We start from the raw sequence: 5,897 nt of genomic DNA, 5'->3' as shown, positions 1-5,897 counted from the left end.
GGCAAGACTTCCCTTCACTAAATCCGTGCTGACTTTGTCTCATCAGTCCATGTTTTTGTATATGCTCTGCAATTTTATTCTTAATAATAGCCTCCACCATCTTGCCCGGCACCGACGTCAGACTCACCGGTCTATAATTTCCCGGATCTCCTCTGGAACCCTTCTTAAAAATCGGAATAACATTGGCTACCCTCCAGTCTTCCGGTACTACACTCGATTTTAGGGACAGATTGCATATTTCTAACAGTAGCTCCGCAAGTTCATTTTTTAGTTCTATTAATACTCTGGGATGAATACCATCAGGTCCCGGTGATTTACTACTCTTCAGCTTGCTGAACTGACCCATTACATCCTCCAAGGTTACAGAGAATTCGTTTAGTTTCTCCGACTCCCCCGCTTCAAATATTCTTTCCGGCACCGGTGTCCCCCCCAAATCCTCCTCTTTTTCTGCCGTCATCTACTATGTTACTGTAGTTACAGGTGGGTTGTGAAGAGGGCAGTTTTAAGACTTAGGTAAAGTAGGCAGGAGTCTAAGTTTCAAATGTTTTGGAGGAGTCCTCTTAAATGCAGTGGTTCCCAAGGCAGATTTTTGCCCTGGTAAGTCAGCTGGTGGCAGAAAGAACCATTGGTCTCCAGTCCGCAGGAGCAGTCTGCGAGCAGCACTGCTTCCTTTTCTGTCAGTTTTCTTCTGCTGTCTGAATCACAAGGGATAAATGCAGAGTTTTAAGATGTATTTATATTATGATAGTGCCCAATTTGCTTGTTTACCTAAATCCAGCCAAAGGCTTCATCTTGCCCTGGCTGTGGCCCCAGCAGCGTGGAGTCAGGGCCATCCAGTCAGTAGCAGTGACCCAAGTGAAGAGAACTGGAGACGGAGTTAATATCTGCCCAGTGCTCATCCTTGTTAACTTTGGGCCCTATCAAAAAAAATCAGTTTGGGCTATGCCACTGAACAGACATGACCGTCACCTTCATAGACTATACCAGGGTGCCTGACTGCTGACCAGGACTTTCTGAAGTACTCCAGCCGTGGGCATACGAGCTATTTTTATATCTAATTGGGAACGCTAAAGTCAACACAACTTACCCCCTCTCTGGATATAGTAAAGATATCTACTCAAGACTGGGTATCCATAGCACTGGTACCTATGACCCCGGCGTGATTTATATATTTTTAGGCCTGAAACATGTAGGAGGTAAATCAAAAATAGCCTAAGTGTGAGGGGAATTGAGCCTAATGATTGGAGCAGCAGGCTGGGAACCAGGGAAGCCTAGTTCAGATCTTGGGCAAGTCGGTTAACACTCCATTGCCTCAGGTATAAATTTAGGCCCTGATGCTGAAAAGTAAACACGGATGCTAGAGGCCAATAGTGCTAGCATAGTGCCCGCATTTACCTGTGCAGAATGGTCAAGAGGCCCGGAGCGTGGGAACAAATGAGCACACTGACGAACAACGCAAGTAGCATGCTAATGTAGTGAAGCTCATGAAAATGAGGTCATATTGAGGAGCATAATTGAATGGGGTGCCCAAGTTTTCATGAAGGCGTCCTCGCAGGACGGCCCTGTGAAGGGGCGGGGAAACCTGTATTATCGAAACAAGATGGGCGTCCATCTTTCGTTTCGATAATACGGTCGGGGACGTCCAAATCTCAACATTTAGGTCGACCTTAGAGATAGTCGACCTAAATGTTGAGATGGTTGACCTTAGAGATGGTCGTCCCCGGTTTTCAGCCATAATGGAAACCAAGGACGCCCATCTCAAAAATGACCAAATTCAAACCCTTTGGTCATGGGAGGAGCCAGCATTCGTAGTGCACTGGTCCCCCTGACATGTCAGGACACCAACCGGGCACCCTAGGGGGCACTGCAATGGACTTCAGAAATTGCTCCCATGGTGCATAGCTCCTTTACCTTAGGTGCTGAGCCCCCCAACACCCCCCCCCCCAAAACCTACTCCCCACAACTGTACACCACTACCCTAAGGGGTGAAGAGGGGCACCTACATGTGGGTACAGTGGGTTTTGGAGGGCTCACATTTACCACCACAAGTGTAACAGGTGGGGGGGATGGGCCTGGGTCCGCCTGCCTGAAGTGCACTGCACCCACTAAAACTGCTCCAGGGACCTGTATACTGCTGTCATGGAGCTGGGTATGACATTTCAGGCTGGCAAAAAAAAAATTTTAAGTTTTTTTTTTTTTTTTTTAGGGTGGAAGGGGGTTAGTGACCACTCGGGAAGTAAGGGGAGGCCATCCTCGATACCCTCCGGTGGTCATCTGGTCAGTTTAGGCACCTTTTCACGGCTTGGTCGCAAGAAAAAATGGACCAAGTAAAGTCGGCCAAGTGCTCGTCAGGGACGCCCTTCTTTTTTCCATTATCGGCCGAGGACGCCCATGTGTTAAGCACGCCCCAGTCCCGCCTTCGCTATGCTTCCAACACGCCCCCGTGAACTTTAGTTGTCCCCGCGATGGAAAGCAGTTGAGGATGCCCAAAATCGGCTTTTGATTATGCCAATTTGGGCGACCCTGGGAGAAGGACGCCCATCTCCCGATTTGTGTCGGAAGATGGGCGCCCTTCTCTTTGGAAAATAAGACTGTTTGTATTCCAATGCTCAGAAAAGAGCGCCTGAAACAAAACTGCCTTACCGCTGCAAAAAATAACACCAGGTTGGAGCAGCATTAGGGTGTTAGAATAATGAGAAATCCTCTCTTCCTTTTTCAAAATCTGCTGGTTTTGACTGCTTTTGAAAGCAGAAGGAAGCCCGTACAAGCCCGTAAGTGCTGGTCGTGAGCAACGAATGTGCACAAGTCACAGCTGACCCAAAAGTGAAAGTACACATTGGCGTCTGTTTCCTGCGTTTAAATATGTGTCCAAGCTAAAAAAAATTTAAAATGCTTACACTTAGGTCGCAGGAAACAGACCCCAGTGTGTGCTTCACATTTGGGTTTTCTCAGGCACAGGAGCCGACCTTATCCCGGAACTCTTCTGCACATGCACCAAACACAATCCTTCCGCTGAACTCCCAAATGCTCAGTGCTATGGGCATGCCTATATTTGCATCTCATTAGCATTGAGCATTAGGGAGAAGTTGTTTTCTGTGCTCTTCCGGCAGTATTTTTACAGCACTGTTCAGAACAAACCTGGAGTTCTGACAATCTGGGCCTTGGCTTGTAAGACCTCTGGGGACAGGAAAATACCTACTGTACTTGAATGTAACTCACCTCGACCTACTAGTGAAAAAGAAAAATAAGTGCGAGACAGATCTAAAATCCCTTCCCTCCCTTTCTTCCCCTTTGTGGTATAGTCTATGGAGGATTGTGAGGCTATTATTTATTTAGAACATTTGTATCCCACATAATCCCACCATGGCAGGCTCTATGTGGCTAACAACATTTATGAAAAGTACATCATACTAACTCAAGGTCAAACAGAGAATAAGGAACATCTGGGGCATGGAGGAAACAGGAGATACAAATGAGGGACGGCAGGAAGTTAAGCAACAGAGGAGTATGTTCTAACACAAAGATAATTCTTAAGTGCTATTAGAGACAAGAACATAAGAATAGCCATACTGGGTCCATCTAGCCCGGGGACGACCATCTCTAAGGGTGACCATCTAGCCCAGTATCTTACTTCCAGTAGTGGCTAATTCGGGTCACAAGGAGCTGACAGAATCCCAAAGAGTAGCAAGGTCCATGCTACTGATCCCAAGGACAAGCAGTGACTTTCCTCATATCTATTTCCATAGCAGGCTAAATACCCTACTAAAGTGTTTTTAGCGCATGTGCAAAATTAGCACAAGTGGTGTAGGTGTCCATAGGAATACTGTGGCGGTAAAAATGCTAGCGTGCCTCTAGCGCAGCTTAGTAAACGGCCCCAAATTCTGTATCATTTTGTCTTGCATAGCTCTGCATTTATTTATTTATTATTACATTTGTACCCCGCGCTTTCCCACTCGAAGCATGTTCAATGCGGCTTACATAGTAATAGGGATTACAGAGTATTGATAGAGAAAATATAAGTATAGCCGAATAACAAACAAGATAGGTAGAGAAGGGCATGGGTGAAGGGAGTAGGAGAGGTATAAGCAAGGTTAGGTGAGCGCTGGAGGAGGGGTAGAGGAGGCGGGAGAGGGATGGGATACGGGATAAGCATAGGGAATTTTGTTGGGAGAAGTAGTCTGGTCATTGTCGTAGTTTCCTGGATATATGTTGGGTTAAAGAGTTCATAGGATTAGTTTGGGTCATTATGATAGGCTTGCTTGAACAGATGGGTTTTTAGTGATTTTCGGAAGGGAAGGGTAAATAGTCACTAATTGATTGGATAGGTCTGGGGAGGGCATTCCAGAGTTGGCTGCCTAAGAAGGAGAAATTGGATCCATAATAGGTTTTATATCTGAGTCCTTTGCAATTGGGGTAATGTAAGTTGAGGTAAGTTCGTGAAGATTCAGACATGTTTCTGATGGGAAGGTCAACCAGATTAAGCATATAGCCCGGAGATTCGCCGTGGATAATCTTATGGATTAATATGTGGACCTTGAAGTTGATTCATTCTCTGATAGGAAGCCAATCAAGTTTTTCACGAAGAGGTGTTGTGCATTCAAAACGAGATTTGCCAAAAATGAGTCTCGCTGCTGTATTTTGGGCAGTTTGAAGTTTTTTCAGGATATGGGTCTTGCAGCCTAAGAAAATACTATTACAGTAGTCAGCGTGGGTAAGTACCATGGATTGTACCAAGTTCCGGAAAGTTTTCAGGGGGAGATATGGTTTTACACGTTTCAGTATCCACATCATGTTGAACATTTTCTTTGTAGTGGTTTTCGCGTGACTTTCGATTTTCTGTCGCCATTCAGTGAAACCAGTCTTTCTCAGTGGGAGGCAAACAAGACTAGGGCTGAGGTGACTCCTGTTGCCAGTAGATGAGATAAGATGCCCAACATTATTTAAACAAAGAGTAGGTGCCTTTATGTAATCAGTGCTTTTCCTTTAATAACAGAGACTTGGCACGTTATATTTAATGAGGATCTAGCATGATTCTTTTCTGTAATTCTTCAGACTTAGTTATCCTGGGTAAGAAATATTTAAGGGCACTGTTTACTAAGCCACTTTAAAGGCCCGTTAGTGTCTTTAATACACAATAAGCATGCACGCAAGTTAACCGTGTAGGCACCTACAATATCCCTATAGGCCCTACATGGTTAACACATGCGCTAATTGTGGGCGTGTTAAAAACACTAATGCACCTTAGTAAACAGGACTCTACGTTTGGAAAAGATTAAAACTTGTACCACCAAACTCAGCAAGAGAAACCTGCTCAGGCTGATGAGGTTATAGTTTAAAATAGCAAGTGAGGCAGCAAAATTAACTGGTGTTACTAATAATACATGGCTGCCATGGTGGTAGCAGGATAATTTAGCTTTATCTTATGCCTACTTGGGGGTAAAAATCCAATTTTGATTTTCATTAGTTGTACCCCTGGAACATAAATTGTCTCTACATCAATGATGAGCCCAGCCTGAAATGTTGAATTCATCTCTGGAGGAACACAGTGGTGAGACATACCATATTTTCTGTATGTCACAACAGATGGTTCTAATGCCCTAGGATAGGATGCAGTTAATGGCCTAGAGAAAATACACTGAAATCTGTAGCACCAAAGCTAAAATCTTGCTATAAAATTATTGGACAATTGTGTGGAGAGGTGCTCTCTGAGAAAAAGGATAGATAAGTGCTGAAAGGTGCATTCTTACCCAGCTTTTAGGAAATATTTTTTCTGTCTCTGAATGGAAATCATGGTTTAGCATTGCAAATAAAAGCATAGGAGCCAACTTTTCAAAATTATTGGGGGTGCTAAGCCCAATGGAAATAACCCCTCCCTGGACAAATACAAGGAATTTTCT

The sequence above is a fragment of the Microcaecilia unicolor genome, chromosome 6 (genome assembly GCF_901765095.1).
Source record: "Microcaecilia unicolor chromosome 6, aMicUni1.1, whole genome shotgun sequence".
NCBI classification, from domain to species: domain Eukaryota; kingdom Metazoa; phylum Chordata; class Amphibia; order Gymnophiona; family Siphonopidae; genus Microcaecilia; species Microcaecilia unicolor.
The sequence above is the reverse complement of the archived record's forward strand: the minus strand, read 5'-3'. Positions refer to the sequence as shown.